General features: G+C 41.0%; 1 long non-coding RNA gene across 3 annotated transcripts; it reads left to right on the forward strand.

Moving 5' to 3' along the window:
- Positions 1–1,165: 1,165 nt before the first annotated feature.
- Positions 1,166–19,752, forward strand: LOC130829730 (uncharacterized). Of its 3 annotated transcripts, none has more exons than XR_009047649.1 (4): positions 1,166–1,295; positions 12,105–12,272; positions 17,583–17,759; positions 18,975–19,752. It is a non-coding gene; the product is annotated as an uncharacterized LOC130829730 (long non-coding RNA). The 3 variants fall into 3 exon arrangements; XR_009047648.1 differs by lacking the exon at positions 1,166–1,295 and adding an exon at positions 1,982–2,099; XR_009047650.1 differs by lacking the exon at positions 1,166–1,295 and adding an exon at positions 5,498–5,603.
- Positions 19,753–19,950: the final 198 nt, after the last annotated feature.

The raw sequence follows: 19,950 nt of genomic DNA on the forward strand, positions 1-19,950 counted from the left end.
CGTCTATAATACTATTGTGGAAGAAGTTAGGAAGGTGGGGGAAGGGAAAGTGTAAAAGCACAAAAACAGCTGCTTTGTTAGGGTTCCGGGAATCATGACTTTCCATTATCTCCCTCCGCTGTGTTTGGGTTCACCTATTTTTTTTTTTTTTTTCTCACTGCACCTTCAGCGCCAGCATCACTGCTTTCTTCCACCTCTTCAGGAGACCCGTGAGTCACATTAAGGTGCTTCAAGCACAGGTGCTGGCAGTGGGAGCCAAGGGCGAGGAAGCTTCGCGCCTGCGCGTTTCCCCCACCCTCCTTCCGTGAGAACCAGGGGTTATCAAACACTACGTCTCCTTGCAAGCCATTGCCAGAGACTATTTTCTCCTACTTGCAAAAGGCAACCGGGAACTGCGCCGGCTCTTTCCCCTGGGGCACCGGAGGGAGTTGGCCTGATGATTTGTGTAGGCTTTTCAACTCTCAGAATGGGTGATTCTGCAGCTCCTCTAGATTATATCACTTGGGGATTAGCACATTCTCATTCAGCAAGGATAAATTAAGGTTTGGAAGACTGAGTCTGACTCATGAAAAGTAAGGGGGGTTAGAGCCCAAGTCTGAGCAAGTGGGCCTTATTTCCTGCACTTTGGGATCAGAGCTGTTCTGTTGCACAACTCTGGGAGGTGCCCATTCTGTTGTATTCTCTGTTAAAGGCACCCTTGGAGCACAGTTTTAATACAGCGTGGTCGGAGTCGTGCCCCCTGGAAGTGAGTGCTACTTCCCTGCCTGAGATGCCGCAAGTACCTTTATTGCAATACGCGGAAGCTCATATCATCTGGAGGTTGAAATCTGAAGGTTTGGGGAGTACTTTCATCCTAGTGCTCTTGTGAAACCTGGCAAAACCCCCATCAGCATGCACAGGCAGGAACACAAATGGGATTGATAAAGAAGAGAGGCTAGGCTGGGCCTGGGGGTGACGAGTAATTGCTAAATCCAGACAGCTAACCAAGTTTACCACCAGAGGCAGAAAAATGTATAAAAGACTATTTTACCCTACATGCTTTGACATGTATACACACACACACACACACACACACACATACACACACGGGGTTTTTTTTGGTAAGGATCTTAGATGTTGGAATTATTTTAGTCAGTTGTATCAAAGTAGGGTGGTTGTAAGTGGTTTCGAAGTTAATGGGTTTCTTTCTTCATGTGACCAGTTTACCATATAATAACTACTGTTTCCTGGCTGCCAACCCATGGCCAAGTTCTTCCAAACATTACTTCACTGAGTCCTCCCAGTAACCCTCTGAGGTAGGTGTTATTATTTCTATTTTATAAAAAGAGAATTGGATTTCCACTACGTTCATAGCTTGCCCAGGGTCACACAATTTAAATAGCAATGTCAGTGGCCAAATCAGATCTGTCTGAGTCCAAAGTTGTTCCAGTTACCAGAGCGCCTAACTGCTTTCTATTTAGACATGATGTTTTCTCGAGCAAATATAGCCATGACTGGCCCTTTACTTGCAGTAGAAGTAGCAACAGTAATATCAGCAACATAGGTGGAGCTTAGCATATGCCAGGAACTGTCCTAATAATTTAGGACTTATAGTTTATTAAATAGCCAATCCCTTGAACAAGCTTATAATGTAGAGTCAAACCCCATTTATGGATGAGGAAGACATGGAGAGGTTGAGACACTGGCCCAAAGTCACCCAGCTCGCTGGCAGGGGGCAGAGCTGGGAATCAAAGCCAGAAGGCTGGGCTCCAGAACCTGCACAGGCCCCTGGAGACTAGAGCAGGTTGTCCAAGAGACAACTCACTCAGTGACTTATGAGAAAGCCCATTGTCCTGTTCAGACTCGTGTGGCCTTGCATTAGACAGAGTCTGTGAAGCGCTGACACTCTCGGAGAGGCGTGTCAGTGAGTCAATGAGAGACACGTCTAAGTCCTTGGTTTCCATTGTCCCCTTGGCCAACATACCCAGTTTCAGGCAAGGTCATGAAACCAAGGGCAGCTGTGCTCTCCTGCCTTTCCTTGGAGGTGCCTGTGGGTGCTGGCTGAGGGGCACAGGAGAAGATGGGCTCACAGAGTGATATATCCTGCATCAAAAGAGCAGGTAGTTTTAATTATTCTTTCTTTTGTCAGTTATGACGCTCCTTTTTCCGAAAAATGAAATTAATTCTTTAGAATTCTTAGGAACCCGAGGGTTTTGAATCTGTGATGCTTATGAATCTGCTGAGAGCACTGGGAAATGAGACGTCTTTTTGCACATGAAGTCATATTTTAACCCAAACCAAAAAGAAAAAAAAGAAGACTCGAGACTCTGTGGGGATTAGAGCTGGGTATTGTGTTACAGAAATTTTCCATTTCAGACACAAACTACATACAGCGGTTTGTGGGCCAAAAAAGGCAGAGAGAGACTCCAGGAGGGCCTGAAGAAATAATACCTCCTCCTTTAATCCTGAGGAGTGTGGCCAGGTTCTCAGGGAGGGCTGTCCAGAGGGTCTGGATCAGATCACAGGTAGAGGCCTGGGATCAGAATGGGATTAGAATGATAATGATAGTAGCAGCATCATGGGGCATGACTTCAGAGAGCTCCCTAAAAGACCTTGGGCAAGAGAGTTACTTTCTCAGTGACTCAGTTTCCAATATCTGAAGATGAGATAAACACCTCAAAATTTGTTGAGGGCAGTAAAAATGGTATGAAAAATGAAATGATAATGTTAGTTATAGTATTATCAAACAATACTTATCACTAGCATTTATTAACGCCTTAGTATGCGTGAGCCACTGTGTTAAAGCTTTCTAAACATCATCTCATTTAATTGTCACCGCTCGATGAGATCAGAGGTATTATTTCTCCAGTTTTGTATCTGAGGAAACTTCAGTTTAGAAAAGCTAAAGGACTGACTTGAACAAGCTCATAACCTTAAGGGATGAACCTGGGTCTCAAATTTAAGTCTCGCCTGGCACCAGTGAACTGATACCTTATCCTGCCTCTCCAGGGACAGGCCAACCTTGGCCCATGCTGCCCCGGTCCCGAGCCGAATTTGATGGGAGGGATAGACGACAGCACTTGATTGATCGTGTGTTTCATTGACCCCCTCATCTTATTTTTTAGCAGTGACCCTTTCAGGTTAACTTGGAGGCACCTGTTTTTAAGAAATGGTGGGCTGGTTTTAGAGTAAATAAACTGGCCTTAGTCCCTTGGGCTCAATTCTGAAACCTGTATTACCCACGGCAATGGTTCTTACAGGTCGGGATCCCCAAGCAGCAGCAGCCCCAGGAAATCTGCAAAATCCGTAAACTGTCTGCCCCTGCCCAGATCGGCTGAATCCGGAACTGTGAGGGTGGGGCTGAGCAATCCGTATTTTAACAAGCCCACAAGCTGATCCTGATGCAGCTAAAGTTTGAGAGCCACTGGCCTCTGGGGTAGATAAAGGAGAGAGTTAAATCAGGAATAGAGGTCTCTGATTCTTAACAGCTGCTGGTGACTCACTCTTCCCCAGTCATTCCCTCCTGGGTTTCTGTCCTTTTTAGGATGAAGGATTTGCTTGCATCCCATCATGTGTGATAAATTTCATCAACAGTGTCCATTCCTTTCTGAATCGATGTGCATGAGGAGACTTTGAGCTGTATCCCCTCCCATGTGCACGCGCAGCCCCTTCCGTTTTTGGAACCACTTGCTCATTTTCCAGCCTGGATGATTAGCTTCAAGTTACCGTTATGCCAGAAGAGAAAAATAAGCTTTCATAAAACTGTGGTTCCAGCGGGGAGGGTTGCGGGGGAATGGATTGGGAGATTGGGAAACCAAATTGTGCACTCTAAATATATGCAGTTTATTGTCTGTTAACTGTATCTCAGAAAAAGTTCTTAAAAAACAACAACTGTGGTTCTAGGTTGAATTGAACAATTGCAGAGTTGGGGTTGGGTCTCCAAATGTGCTTCGTTTTGAAGGTTCCGGACAGTGCTGCTACATACCAGCCAAGCAGCGCCTCGTCCCCCCTCTCCTCCCCACTTCACTGAAAATTCATGACAGAGCGTGAAGCAGCTAAAGCTGAAAACGGGGAGAATCACTGCTTCAGTTGTTTAATGTAAGCTCTGACTCAGACTTTGCCTCCCAGGCTCACGGGTCTCGCGTGGCTCTCAGTGGGAAAACTAAAACTGAACGCACATCGCAGAACAAGAAAATGGGAAAGGTTTTCTTCCCTCTAGTTCCTTCTCCAGAGACTGGTGCACAATGGGTCTCTAGTCCAACACAAATCTGCCTTTTAAACATAACTTTCCATAAAAATTACTCCGAGTTTGCTAGTTTGTTACAAAAGCCTTTCTTGTTATCTGAGATGCTACTTTTCCTAACTGAAAAATGGTGGGAAATTTTATTCAACTTTGCCAGAAAATGGAAATGATGGTTATTGATGTGACCTGTATTTGGCATCTTTGGAGTAGAAGGACACTTTCTTTGATCTCAACAAAGATTTACTAACATTAAGTTCTGGTTGGAAGGGTCTCTGGAGTCCTTCTTACATCTCCAAATAAGGTAAAATAAGAATTTAAAAAATGTGAACATAGTTTCTGTTGCCAGAAACTGTTTTTGAGTTTCAAAGGAGTTTCACTCAGGACTTTGTGTTGCTATCTGGTCTTACTTTAATTCAGTGCAGACGTACTGAAGAATTTAAGTCACGAGCATGAGTTAGCAACATGAAAATGAAGGCAAGATGTGTTATGGGTCTTAAACCCTGACCTAGTGGAACTGGAGACTCTGCCTAGCAATGCCTTTCCTGAGAAGTTTTACAGAAGTGTCATGGCTACAGACTAAATTCAATAAGGGAGAATGACAAAACTGGGACTTCCTCTGTCCTTCCCTGTTTGACAGATACACCAAGTTCTCTGCCCCTAAAGATCCTTGTGTTACAAATTGGACATTGTGCTTATGAACCAACAATAAATATTTTATCTCGAGACAAAATTTTGAATACCCTGTAACAATTTTGGAAAGAGATAAATCCAAGTACAGTATCTGACTTTATTTTACTAGCTGTGTGCCCTTGGACAAGTAACTTAACCTCTTTGAGACTACTTTCCTTCCCTATAAATTAGGGATAAAAATAATCATTGCATAGAGTTGCTATGAAGACTGATTTGGATAATGTCTAATGTTGGCATTTAGTAGCTGGTATTATTTTTCTGGCATCTTAAACTCAGTTGATTCAAAGAGTAAACTTACATGTTAAAACAAACATTCCCTGCTGCCTATCCATTGATCTATCTCTATATGAGACAAATATATAATAGAGAAATAGATACATAAAATTACATTTTTACTCCAATCAGCTCTGAAAAGCAGTGTGTTTTCTCTTTTCTTTCTTCCTTGAACTTCACAAAGAACTCTGCAGGCTTATTCCTGGCATCCTGAGTGATGCTTACACGCTAAAGATGGCCCGGGCGCCACATTGATAAGACTCATTGGCAAAGTACAGGTTGTTGCGTCAGTCTCACTGGCATCTAGTAAATCACAAAACCATTTTCATGGTTTCATCACGGTTGTTTACTCACCCATCCTATGGAATCAATCCTATGAAAAAATGTCAAGCCATGGATTATTCAAGTTATACACACGGTAAAAAATGCATTTGGAATATATTATTAGAAAAGAATTTAATGATAATTTGATGTTTCTAGTAAACTCTGATTCTGGTATTTAAAGTAAATATACTCAAAAAGAAGAAATGAACTATTAATGTCATAACATTATTGTTTCTATTTGTTTTGTAAATCAACTTCTTAATGTGCCGTACAAATTCAATATGAGAAAAGTGGGGATTCCGTGGGAAAAGAGGATGGTAGAATTTTAGAATGTGTTAGGAAAGATGTACAGACATCGCTTTGGTTAAAAAAAATGCATATATGTATATACACACTAAACTTTAGAAACTCCCACTGACTAGAGGAATGCAGAGAGAACCAGGGCACGAATTGGGTGGGGCGGGGGCTGGTGGAGAAGCATTAGGTCATCGGCTCCTCCCCGCCACAGTGAGATTATCCCCCATATGGTGGTTTATGTTTCTGTGGTTTGCCGAGGGCTTGAGCTAGGTTTAAGTAATTTTCTTCAAGGTTCTCTAAGCCAGCTTACAATTATTTTGTGAAGGATTCATTCTATCACATGCGTTAGCAAAATCTACCACAAGCTAATAAGCATCTGGATATGTTTTCTGAGATGCAGCTCAGAGTCTCCTTTCCTTAAATTTCAACTTTCTACCTCATTGCTGCAAAATCTCTTTACCTCCTTGGTGTTTAAATATTTCCCAGGCACTGAGTGTTTCAACCCAGTTTTGCTACACAATCCACACGAGACTCTTTAAGATTCATGGTCTGTGTCTCCAACCAGAGGTTTTACAGGATGAATTGAACATAAAGTGGTAATAAATAGGTCATGAGATGCTTGAGGGTTATAGCTTGTTTTGTTCTTTGGTTCATTTTTAATTCAGCCAGTACAAAGTATTTCTTGAGGGTCTATTATTTGAAAGACAGTGGGCCAGAGCTCTTTGGCCCTGGACCTTACACAAGTTTTCTCTTCTTGCTCTACCCCAAGGGGATTACTATTTGTCTTACAAACACACACACACGCGCACACACTCACATATACATCTTTGTCTCCATCTTCTTTTTTTAAACATTGGGTATCTGTTTAATGTTTCTCTTTCTGAGATCACAATGTTGACTTAGAACAGTTTTTCCCAAACTTCCCAGTTGAAAATACTCACCTGAGGCATTAAAACAACAAACAAAAATACAAACAAACAGTTCTTGAGCCCTCTGAGCCAGTTTAAAATTATTTAAATGTAAGTAAAAGAGGGCTCATATATTTCCTGGTATATATGATTCAATAGGGTTGAGGAAAAGACCAGGAATTTCATCTTTAGGGGGTTTCTCATATGATTCTTTTTAACAGGTAAGTCTAGGAAGCATTGGAGTAGGAGGTGATCTCTCAGGTCTCTGCCAACTTTAACAGATTACTCTTCAGACAATCCTGATGACTTTTCTCAGAGGTACTGGCTGATAAATCCCACCAACTTTCTTCTTTAACCTCTGGCCCTTCTTTAACCTGTTCTTGCCTCTGAGCTTCCATAGCAGCTATTTGTATTATCCAGCAGTTCCTCATGCACTAACTTCTCTAATGCCTCAAACTTTCACTTAAATCTTAATTATATTTTAATGCTTCAAAAAATTTTCCTGCCTACTGAGAGAGGAGGGGCAACATTTTATATATTTCTATTAATTCTTCATTTGTATTCACACAATACTTTGCACTCAGAGGAATGAGGTTTTGTTTCTAATTTAATATTCCCTTTAAATATTAATATCTCACTGCATTGGTAAAGAATATATTTCTATTCCATATACCAAGAAGCATACGATTTGGGAACCCTAGTTTTAGTCTAGCTGGTGCAGCTGTTAGGTACTCATATAACCCCCTAATCCTTTATAAAAACTTAATCAGACAGCTGCCTTGATAATACGCAGTTTCAATAACAGCCTCTGTTGAAGAAAATAATATCCCATTGTAGTAAGTCTCACAGATTAATGATGTTTCTCTGCAAAAAAAAAAAAAAAAAAAAGTCTAGTGGACAGGCTTTTTCTAAACTGGGCATCAAGCTACAAGCTGAAAAGGAGTCACCTTTAATTTCGACTGTGAGATGGAAGTGTATTCTTTGGATTTAGCAACTATTGGTATCTGTTATATTAATGGCTTAATTAGGCTGTTTCAGGGTGGTGGAACAGCTCTTTAAAGGACTTTTAACAAGGACTCTATTGTTAAAGCAAAACAGCTCTTTCATTTGAGCCATTAAAATTATAGGGGGAAAAATGAAAAATACCCCGGCAGCATTTTTTTTGTTCAGCTGTGACTTCTCCAGCCAAATAGCCAAAAAGCGTCTGCAAGGCAGTTCTTGTTTATACAGCAGTTTGATCTGGATCCTTGTAAAATTAACATAGGTTGACAAATTAAATTTAACACTACCACCCTTCAGGATGTTGTAAATGTAAAGGAAACTAAAATAAACATTGGGAATGTTATTATAATAGGGCAGTGTGAAGTCACCCAATAAAACATAAAAATCTTGCTTATGAATATAATTTAGTACAAAGAATATCAACAGTTGACATTAATTATTTTTTATATGTACCAACATCATCTTTCATACATCACTAAATCAGATGTGCTTGTTTCCCCACAGATTTTTTTTTTTTTTAACCAGAATTTACCAGAGACATCTATTGGGTTCTTGAGTTAAGCAGTTCAGAGGATTTGTACTGACATAGTTCAAAATCTTCCAGAATTCATAAAATAAGTATCTTACATTGTTTGTGGTTAATTGCATTAGAACTTTTAGCCTCTCTGAATTTATCCTCAAAATGGATTTTTTTAAATGAAACTCACAGGTAATCTGCAACTTATGTCCCAACAGAATTTAACAGGAAAGACTCCTCAGCCTTGTCCAGATTTATTTAGAAGTACAAAATAAGAAGACATTAAAATTTTAAATGAGAAACTTATGTTTAAAGCCAGGCTTGGAAAGAAATAGAAAGTATGTATTATGTAAATATAATTAATCCAACATAAATATCCTGATTTGCAAACTGCTCAGTTTAATGAGAGCAACTAGATGACAATAAAAGAGGAGCATTAGAAGGCTGCCCTGGTAGAACCTCAGAAGGTTGCCAAATGAACTGGATTTTCCTGGTGTTTGCCTGCTCTGCTTCTAGGTCAGGGAATCTCAGTAAGGAGACCCAGGGCCCAAAGGGCCAGAGGTTTCCTTCTCTAGATCACAGGCAGCTCAGGCTACCAGCTACATCTGCCTGAGACTTTGAGTCTTCACTGAGGAATGCAAATGTCCAGGGGCCTTTAGAGATTATGGTCAATGCCTCTGATGGAGGGTAGAGTCCAGGTGTGGCTGGTGGAACTCTAGCAGGCATGTATGGTGACAATGCCAGTGTCAGCATCTTGAACAGATTGTCCTGGCGTGCCATCTTGACTCTGTTTTGCCTCCTCTGTTTCCTCCCTGTGCTTCTCTCCAGCCTTCCTGGCCATTCTGTGAACTATCTGACATATTTCCAATAAATTCCTTTTCTGCTGAATGCTTCAAGGTTACTGTCTGTTTGTGGCACCAAGAACCTTGACTGTAAGGCCAGCAGTTTAGGACCAGAAGCTCCTGTGTGTCCATGTGCCCACAGGTGATCAGGCTCTGGGGGCTGTGAATCTTACAAGAAACCAAGATTAGTGTGACTAGTATTATTTAGATAAACTTTTCCTCAATCAGATGAGATTTGAGATTACAGAGAAAGATGCAATCTAAGGAGATTAAAAAAATAGAGGGAAATACGAGGAAGTAAAAATAAAGATGTTGGCACATGAGTCAGATTGCTAAATGCATTACTTTATAAGGAGAAAGGGAACTTGTGGGTAAATGAGAACACACAGTTCAACCTGTCCTCACATTCTCTTCCCTGCAGGAGAGACTTCCTGGGAACCCAAAGCAGTCAGAGGCATCCGTGGGGCGGGTGATGGATATGGAATCCAAACAATGGAAACTCAGCTACCTACAGGGGTGGGTCACCAAATAATGGTCCCCGGGCTCCTCTGCCCTGGCATTGCTATGGCTGATGAGTTCTTGGTTTTGCTTTTGCAGTGTTAAGTCTTTTCTTTTAAAATCTAAGTACATTTGGAAGTCTTAATACATTAAGTCATTTACTTTAGCAAAATGTTTCCCAAACTTTCGTCTTTCTTGTGCTATCTTTACAATCCTTCCATATTCATATACTATCTTTTTTAAAATTTCTTTTTCATACCTAAATGCCTATAATACCTTTATTCTAAATAACGTACATGAATGTAAGAGCTGCTATGCTCCATCTTTTTAATATTCATGGAAATAAACTCATAGTGGCAAAATGATTAAATATCATTTGGATGATGCAGAATGTTTATCAAGTGAACTAGGATTTTGCCCTTGTTTAAAAAATTGTGCATAGAAGTTATTTCAGAGTCCTTATCTAACAGAAAATGTCCAGATTTTGCTCTAACTCTTGATTTATAGTTTGGCTGGGTATAGAATTCCACGTTGAAATCATGTCTCCTCAGACCTTTGAAGCCATTTCTCCAACATCTTCTAATATCATACAGTGATGTTGATGAGAAGTCAGAAGTCAGTTTAACTTACATTCCTTGTAGCTTACTCTTTTCCTCTCTGAAAGTACTTATGTTCTTATAATCTTCAGCATTCTAAAATGTCATAAGACTGCCTAGCTGTTTCTTTTTCTTTTTAATTCATTTAGCTGGACATGAGCTCTTTTATTGTAAGCACCGTGATTTTTGAGTACTAAGATTCTTGTTGATAATTTCTTCCTTTCAATATTCTGTGTTTTTTCTGAGACACTTGTTAGTTAGATATGGGACTTCCTGGATTGGATCTCAGTATTTGGAGCCTTTATCAGTCAGCATTTGGTCAGCAAAACAAAAGCCTTTCTGTGTGTTCCCAGTAGGAAGGACTAAGGACTAAGCATTGGAAAGGCCAAAGAGTGAAAGTTTCTTGAACTGTCACTGACTAGCTCAGTCTGCCATCCCAACACGTGTGATTCTCCAGATGCTCACCTTGAATCTGCTTCAGACCTCATGGGCACCTTCTGTCCCTACATCTATCCTGCAACTGTCTCCATTGTTCTGGGGAATAATGGCCTCTTCTCTTCTACCTTCCAAATCACAGTTACCCACTCTAGGCTCTAATCTGAAACTCTGGGAAATGTAGTTTCTGCTTCTTTATGGTGCAGAGACATCCTTAGCAGGTGTGGCAGAGATGCCGAGGTGACAGAGACAATCCAGCACAGAGCCACACTCGCTGAGTGCACACCCTAAATCCACTACATACTAGCCATGTGGCTGGGGGTTAATGCCTTAATTTCCTTTTTTTTAATTAAAAAAAATTTTTGGCTGCATTGGGTCTTTGTTGCTGCATGCGGGCTTTCTCTAGTTTTGGTGAGTGGGGGCTACTCCTCATTGCGGTGCGCTGGGTTCTCATTGTGGTGGTCAGTGGCTTTCTTGTTGCAGAGCACAGGCTCTAGGTGTGCACGCTTCAGTAGTTGTGGTGCAAGGGCTCAGTAGTTGTGGCACATGGGCTTAGTTGCTCTGCAGCTTGTGGGATCTTCCCAGACCAGGGATCGAGCCTGTGTCCCCTGCATTGGCAGGCAGATTCTTAACCACTGCACCATGAAAGAAGTCCCTAATTCCTTAATTTCTTGATGCTTTAATCTCTCCAACTGTCAAGAGGGAATAATATCCCTAGCTACTTCATAGGTTTGCTGGGAAGACTGATTGAAATAATGGATGTAATGGATGTAAATCAGCACCTGGCACATATTCAAGTGCTCTTAGTATATATTGGCTATTTTAATTTTTAATATTACATTTAATTATCCTTTTTATCACATCTCCCCTCATGTCATTTTGCTCTAAATTTTGAAAAGCTTCTTTCACATTATTTTCTAGTATGTCTATTGATTTTTAATAACAACAATAATTTTAATCATTAAGGGAACTTTCTTACTCAGACTTCTTTTTTTATAGTCTTCTCTGTTTTTAGTTTATTCTTTTTTTAAAAAAATAAGTTTATTTTAAAAAAGCACTGGGAAGTTCAAGAGGCAAAATCTTGCATCTAGTTTGCCATTTTGTACACAAGTGACAGCATTGAACCAAGAGGCTTAGTCACTAACAATTCTGTCTTTATTGTGTGTTAGGTGATGTGCTAAGAGCTTTACTTTCATACTCTCATCTAATTCACCTCAACCTTAAGACATAGAGACATAAGTACTAATATTATCCCCATTTTTAGAGATGATAACCAAGGCTTACAGAGGTCAAATGACTTGTGGAAGGTCCCATAGCTAGTAACTGGTAGAGCTAAAATGTAAGCATAGATCTATTTGTGACAGGTCAAGCTCCACCACTGCTGTTGGGTGAATCTCATCATTTTAAGTGACTACTCAGTAACCTCATGTGTGTGTGTATGTGCGTATGTTTATCCAACCCCTCTCTGATAAACACTTAGGCTGAATTTTTTTGTTTTAGGTGATATAAAGAAACTTTAACAGTTCAAGAAGTGGATGGTCTCTTTTCAGAGAACTGCAAAGAGGGCCAGAAGGCAAAGAGCTTTTACAGGATAAAGGATAAAGAACGAGGAAGAGGAAAAGACAAAATACCTGATTGGCCAGGGGCCCGCAGTCAGCCTTGTTTGGGGTGAGATTGATTGATTGATTGATTTAGGCTGCGCTGGGTCTTAGATGCGTCACGCGGGATCTTCGTTGCGGCATGGGGGATGTTTTAGTTGCGGCATGTGGACTCTTAGTTGCGGCATGCGTGTGGGATCTAGTTCCTCCACCAGGGACCGAACCCGGGCCCCCTGCATTGGGAGCGTGAAGTCTTACCCACTGGACCACCAGGGAAGTCCCAACAGTTAGGCTGATTTTTTAAATTTGCTGCTATAAACAAATCTTACATAAATATCTATGCACTATGGGAAAATTTTAATGCACTCTTCTATTATTGTCTAAAAATAAGTTCTAGAAATGGATTTGCTAAGTCAAAAGTTACCCACGTTAAAAATCTTCATATGGTTTGACAAGCTGCCCTTAAAAAAGAGGTTGCATCCAGCAAAAGAAACCATAAACAAGACTAAAAGGCAACCCTCAGAATGGGAAAAAATAATTGCCTATGAAACAACGGACAAGGGATTAACCTCCAAAATATACAAGCAGCTCATGCAGCTTCATACCAAAAAAGCAAATAACCCAATCCACAAATGGGCAGAAGACCTAAATAGACATTTCTCCAAAGAAGACATACAGATGGCCAACAAACACATGAAAAGATGCTCAACATCACTCATCATCAGAGAAATGCAAGTCAAAGCCACAATGAGGTATCACCTCACACCAATCAGAATGGCCATCATCACAAAGTCTGGAAACAACAAATGTTGGAGAGGGTGTGGAGAAAAGGGAACTCTCCTGCACTGTTGGTGGGACTGTAAGTTGGTACAGCCACTATGGAAAACAATTTGGAGGTTCCTTAAAAAACTACAAATAGAACTACCATATGATCCAGTAATCCCACTCCTGGGCATATACCCAAAGAAAACCATAATCCCAAAAGAAACTTGTACCATAATGTTTATTGCAGCACTCTTTACAATAGCCAGGACATGGAAGCAACCTAAATGCCCATCAACAAATGAATGGATACAGAAGATGTGGCATATATATACAATGGAATATTACTCAGCTATAAAAAGGGATGAGATGGAGCTATATGTAATGAGGTGGATAGAACTACAATCTGTCATACAGAGTGAAGTAAGTCAGAAAGAGAAAGACAAATATTGTATGCTAACTCACATATACGGAATCTAAAAATGGTACTGATGAACTCAGTGACAAGAACAGGGAAGCAGATACAGAGAATGGACTGGAGAACTCGAGGTATGGGAGGGGGCGGGGGGTGAAGGGGAAACTGAGAAGAAGCGGGAGAGTAGTACAGACATATATATACTACCAACTGTAAAATAGTCGGTGGGAAGTTGTTGTATAACAAAGGGAGTCCAACTCGAGGATGGAAGATGCCTTAGAGGACTGGGGCAGGGAGGGTGGGGGGGAATCGAGGGGGGGCGTCAAGGAAGGGAGGGAATATGGGGATATGTGTATAAAAACAGTTGATTGAACCTGGTGTACCCCCCAAAAAAATAAAATAAAATAATAATTAAAAAAAAAAAAAAAAAAAAAAGAGGTTGCATCGATTCACACTTCCACCATTGCGTTGTGGGAATGTGCCTGCTCCCCACGCTCTCTGACACCTGCTATTACCCAATTTTTGCCAATCTTATAAAAAGGAAATGTTATCTCACTGTTTAAATTTGCTTTTATTTAATTTTTGGTGTGGCTAAATGGCACTTCATATGATTATAGGTCATTCGCCTTTCTTCTTTTGTGAATTGCCAGTTCATTTTCTACCTAACTTTCAACTGGGGTATTGCCTCTCGCAAATACTCTTTAAGGAGTGTCACATTTTGCCCATCATTTATGTTGCAAATATACTTCCCTGGGTCACTGTTTTTATTTTTACCTTTGCATGTAATATTTGTAAAAGAAGCTTTAAGTATTTATGTAGTCAAATCTATTCTAATGAGCTTTTACTTACATTCTTTATTTCAGTGGATGAAAGAAGGAAACCAATGTGGACAAGTTGGTCCATTAGGAGTTTGATTTATAATTTGAGTTTCTAAAAGAATCTGACAACTCAGCAACCTCTTGCCTAGCTTCAGGAAACAGGCAAATTGTTTAAGATGGTAAAAGTTTTCACTTACATACTAAATATTTACCTAAGCCAACTTAAGAAGGATTTCCAACCAGGCTCGGGTGAAAGCTACTAAGCCAGCCCTTCCAGCTTGTATGCTGCTTAAAATGTGTGGTATTCAAGTCGGAGTTGGATTTGGATGTCAATGGAGGCTATTGGGGTGGGTGCTGGGTGGGTCTTCCCTTTAACCCTGAGCTTCCTAAATGGTGCCTGTGCTGACATCAGGATCCTCACTGCCATTTCTACACTGCTTGGCTCTTTGTTCTTCATTTCTGCTTAAAGTTTCTCCCAGGATAAATGTAATTCAAATCATAACTGAGTAGAGCTAGGATTTATAACACTACTGTTCACCAGGCAGAAGTCCCCAGGGTTTGGGAGAACAAGTGGGGCCTGGACTGCACAGGATGATTCTAAATTAAGGCTCCAAGTTCAAGGGCTGTGAATTAGATACAGGCTCTGATTCAGGATAAAGTTCTAATCTTTTAATTAGAAGGCTCCCTCTGGACCCTCTTACCTTCCTTCTCCGGGCAATCAAAACTTCCTCAGCTATGCCTGCCACAACTGTCTCCACTCTTGTACTTTCTCCTCTTTAAGATATCAGGCAAATTACTGAAAAGAGGCAGCTTTCTCTTTGAAGTCTGAATTCTTAAAAAGGAAGGATGCAAATTCTAATTTCCTTTTCTTTAAAACAACCCTTGGACCTCAACTCCGCGGAAAGTCTTCCTGAGCATCCATCTAGAACTTTTCTGTGCTGTGTTCAGTTGTCATGGTCCTTACTGCCTCACACTATGCTGCCCTGGCTCCTTTACTAGTTCAGCTGCTCTGTAGCATGTTGGTCTCTCGGCAGAACTGGGAGCTACTCATCTCTGTATCTGTCATGCTTAGCGCAATGTCAAGTGTACATTAGGCACTCCATAAATGTCTTTCTATTGGATCTATGTTAAAACAATGGAAAATATTTGATTCCAACATGTGGTTATGACCTTGGCTTGGGGCAAGTAGGAATTCACAGCTTCTGAGATAAATGCCTGTGAAAATAGTGGTATCCCAGTTGGCGGTGTAACAGATAGTGGTTTAAAGAGGGAAAATGGTGACCCTTAGATAATCCTCTTAGGGGAACAGCCAAAGATTAAGACATAGTCAGAGTACCTGTCTGTAGAAGAAAGAAATATATCTGGAGAGTGGACTAAGCACACATGTAACCAAATAATGCTCAGGTCACTGTATCAATTGATCAGTTTACTTGAATTTCATTAGTTAATCTTACTTACAAGATCATGTAAAATAAGATGGTAATGGGATATAAAATTTAGCAAGCCAAGAGTTACTTGAAGATATCTGAAGTCCAGTATAATTAACTGACCCTGAGATTCATTTAGCTATCTCAAAAGAATTTTTTACATGCCGAAGATTCTTGTAGTTTGCCTTTTCTAAAAATGACCAAAATGTGTTGTAGCAATTTTAGAGAAAGGGGTATGCTATCAATAACAGTCTTTAAGGCCCATGATTTGGGCAGACATTTGCTAATTAATTCCAGAAATTAAGCAGTATCTAGATTTTGTGGAATCAGCAACCCAGAAATAGTCCAGACAAAAGATTTTTCTTTTCACAACATTGGTCTGTCTTTCTCATATTAAAATTCCTTCCATACATCATACACACACACGCACACACACATAATTTATGAATTATTTTTGTTCCACTGCAATTACAGCAAAACACTTGGTGCCTCCAAGTGCTTGAAGATTCATGGCATGAAAATCTCCTCTGTTCAAAATGCTGCCCGCTCCCTTTTGGGTAATGGGCAGCGAAAAACAGGATTATCAGGAAAAGTTCTTGCATCTTCTGGAAAGCCTCTGCTAGCTATGACCCTCCTCACCTTCACTGTCTAGCAGACCTTCAGGCACAGATGGGATACCCATGGACAGAGTGAGGCCTAGAGGTAGTTGTATATGTGGCCAGATGGCTTTTTGAAAGTAGGAAAACAGAGCTCCATGTTGCCTCACACTCTGAACCACATTTCCTCCTGCTAGAAAACTGGCAGGGTGACAGACTCTAGTTCAATATTAGTAATTCAGTTCGATTCAAGAAGCAATGGTGTGCTCTCTGACCCCATAAAAAAAGCTGTGAAGGTGCCAACTGGTGCTTGGTCACTTGGTCTTTAACATTAGAGAATATATGAAATTGTCCCATATTTCAGCACCTTGCCTGCCTTTTCTTTTTTTTTTTTCCTTTTTAACTTGATGGGAGTACATTGCGGTCTACATCTGAGCTAAGTTTGACATTGATAATGATTGTTGGACCCATAAGCCATTTTGGCTCTCTGGCCTCACTAAAAGGTATTTCATGGTTGAATCGTAAGTCCGTCCTCTTCCTATCTTGCCTTAGCTGAATGTATGTGGTGGGCAACCCAAGGGTGAATTTCCATGGTTTGTTTCGTGGCTTCTAGAAGGTAAGTGTAGCCAGTATGTAGACTATCAAATAAGCATTATTTATTGTGTTACCTACTCCTCTCCCCAAAGACCAGCTAAGAAGAAGTCAATTAGATCTTAAGGACAGAATCAAAACTGAGACATGAAAACTCAGGAAGATTTTTGCTGAGTACAATAGAAAGTCACTTGAGGATGCTGCCAGGAAACTGATCTTTTCTGACTGAGTTCAAGTCCTTCCCTCAGCCCCTGGAAAATTGCCAGATAACTCTTAGTGATTGTAATTAACCTTGTCTTGCCCTCTCTCATCTTTAAAAAGGAAAAAAATGGGCAGCAAGTTGACGCAGTCTCTGACCACTACTGAGACATCAGACCACCAATGCCCAATTTCTCTGAGTGCTTTTCTTATTGGACCAGGTGTTCTTTGCCATTACTCATGAGAGTGGTTCTTCAGAGCCTTAGAGCTCCCTGGGCCTGGTCTGTGGTGATGAAGTGAACCAGTGTGGGCCAGGGTGCTACACACGTTCTTTATGAGAACTTCCCATCATGCCTTGGTGCTTTGGTGCAATTAGCAGTTTCCTTTCAACAGTACTGCCCTGGGCAGCTTTCTCTCATACAATGTCACAGTGAGCAAGCGTTATTCTTTCCTTTTTACAGGAAAAGTAGAGCAGAGTAAAATAACCCGAGGTTAAAAATAAAAAAATATCAGTGCTTGGAATGGAATGTCTTAATTCTGCCAGTCATCCTGATGACCAATTCATTTCTGCAGAACATAAGAGGGAAATCAGAGCCTCTCCAAAGAAAACCACCCTTTCAGTTCGGGGCCTCGGGGAAGATCTTTGATGCATTCTTCTTGCTCATGGTGCCTCCTCTTCATTCCACATAGCCTTTCACGAAGCTTACAAGAAGGGACATGAGCACAGGCACCCAGTTAGCAGCAACCTGGGTGAGTAACCCTGGGCAGGCGGCTGAGGTGGCTTAGGGAGGGGCAGGAGGTCAGAGATGCTCTCCGGATGCAAAGCAAGCTTAAAGCTCTTCCACACCCCCAGACTGCTGTTCTGTGAACTTCAGATAGGTACAGATCTGTCCCTGATTCTTCCACCTTTTGCTTATAATGTCACCCCCTGTCCCCCCAAACACACACAGTTCCATCTGACTCACTGCCATGTTTCTGCAACCTCAGGCAAGTCACATCACCTCTAAGGACCTCTGTTTATGTATAGAGGGAGGATAACAGTTGCGACCGCCTGCCCGCTGGAGTGCGCATTCATGACGCACAGGTGAGGCAAAGCTGAGTGTCAGCACCAGAGCTGCAGCTGCACAGAGAATTCTGATGTGGTTCCTTGCATTTTCCCAGCTGAATGGGCTCCTTCCCTAGTAAAGGTCAGTGCCCAGGCTCAGCAATTTTAACAACCTCGAGGTTGCATCCCTAAGATCTCTTTAGCAGTTTTTTTATCACCCTCACCCCCAGTTCAGGATCATTTCCCTAAGAGGTAGGGATGACGGCTCCAGAGAGATAAAAACCATTCTTGTGTTTACTTTCTAAAAGAGCTTTCTGATCTTAACTTTTCCAGTAGAAGGTAGAATATTAAAACTAGAGTTGACCTTCAAAATGATAAAACCATTGTTGAAAAAGAGAAATGGAGGCCAGGAGAGCTGGAGTGACTTGCTCGGTGTCATATGCTTAACATGTAGTAGCAGCAGCGTCGAACACAACCACATTCTCTAATCTGCGGGGCCCTTCTCTTACCAGACGGCAGAAGGGCAAGTAACCCTCCATGCACCATTCTCTCTGTACCACAGTTGACACTTCTAGTTTGCAAGTCATCCCTGGAAATTCCAAAGTCTTTTTTTTTTTTTAATAAATCACTTTTTCTACTAAATTTACAATCAATTACTAATTTATCACCAATGAATATTTATTGAAAACTCGTAATCATCAGAGTACTGTACAAATAATTTAAAGTGTATATATACACACAGAGAGACCCACACAGGGGACTCTAAGGAGGCTGCGGTTTGGCTCACTTGATAAGTTTAAAACCTCTAAGATTATTTAATCCTGTTTTTAAAATAGTGCCTAACATGTTTCTGGGAAAGAGTGGGAGAGTCTTGCAGAAGTGAAGATGACCCGTTAATAAATGTTTGTGGTTCTTCACAGGGAGGATGCAGATGGTAAAGAACTGAAACTGAGTCGCCAGCAAGAACTTGAGAAATTGGCACCAAGGCTCAGAGCAAGACACTGGTGGAATCAGGACCGGGATGCCTACTTTGGGCTATGTTTTATGTTCTATTTGTTGGATTGCAAGTTACCAACACAACTACATTCTATAATAATACCTCTTCTCAGAGGCACTTCCATTTTCCAAAGAGGAGGAAAAAGAGATGAATTTTAGTAGAGAACAGTGAAATTTGGGGAAGTCTAGCCATTCTTGCCTATATTTGGGATTCCTATCTAGGAAGCAGAGCTAAATTTCATGGAATACGTATGTTTGAACTTGAGGGTACATCTCCTTGGAATTGAGATATGGGTTTTCCTTTGGTCAGAGAGAAGCCTGCTTCCTGCAGCATCTCTGGTCAGCCTCTGGGTTTCCTCTACTCTTGCTACCTGCTCACGTACTAACCACGAGTTTTCAGCTGCTTACCTTGTGAAATCTAATGAGGGCACCACACAGCAGGCCCCTTGGATGCCAGCCATCATTATCCAGAAATAAACAAGAGCTCCAGATAAACACATCATGTAAGCCTTATCTTAAGAAATGAATCCTTGAAAACATCAGCCCAGTGATGACAAAAAAGAATTCTACCTAGTTCGAGTTCTCTGCAGGAAGCATTTTTGATATTGTTTTGGCTTTAGGAAAAAAAAAAAAAACACTGGACTTTGTGGGGGTTACCTAAGTGCACAGTGAAACTGCAAATTCAAACTGTTTGAATTCTGTCCTCCAACTCCAGAGGTCTTATGTGAAAACAATCTCATTTTCATTTTGCTTTCTGGGAAGCCCTCCAAGGCATGGTGAATTGCCAGCTTTTTGTGACCTTTAGTTCCTTAGCTGCTCCCAAGGGAAACTTGACCTTGGAACTGTAGAAGGGAGGGAAATAATTTTCAAGCTGGTGCAGGGCAGGGGCAGAAGTTTCAT

This window comes from Hippopotamus amphibius, chromosome 10, assembly GCF_030028045.1.
Source record: "Hippopotamus amphibius kiboko isolate mHipAmp2 chromosome 10, mHipAmp2.hap2, whole genome shotgun sequence".
NCBI classification, from domain to species: Eukaryota; Metazoa; Chordata; class Mammalia; order Artiodactyla; family Hippopotamidae; genus Hippopotamus; species Hippopotamus amphibius.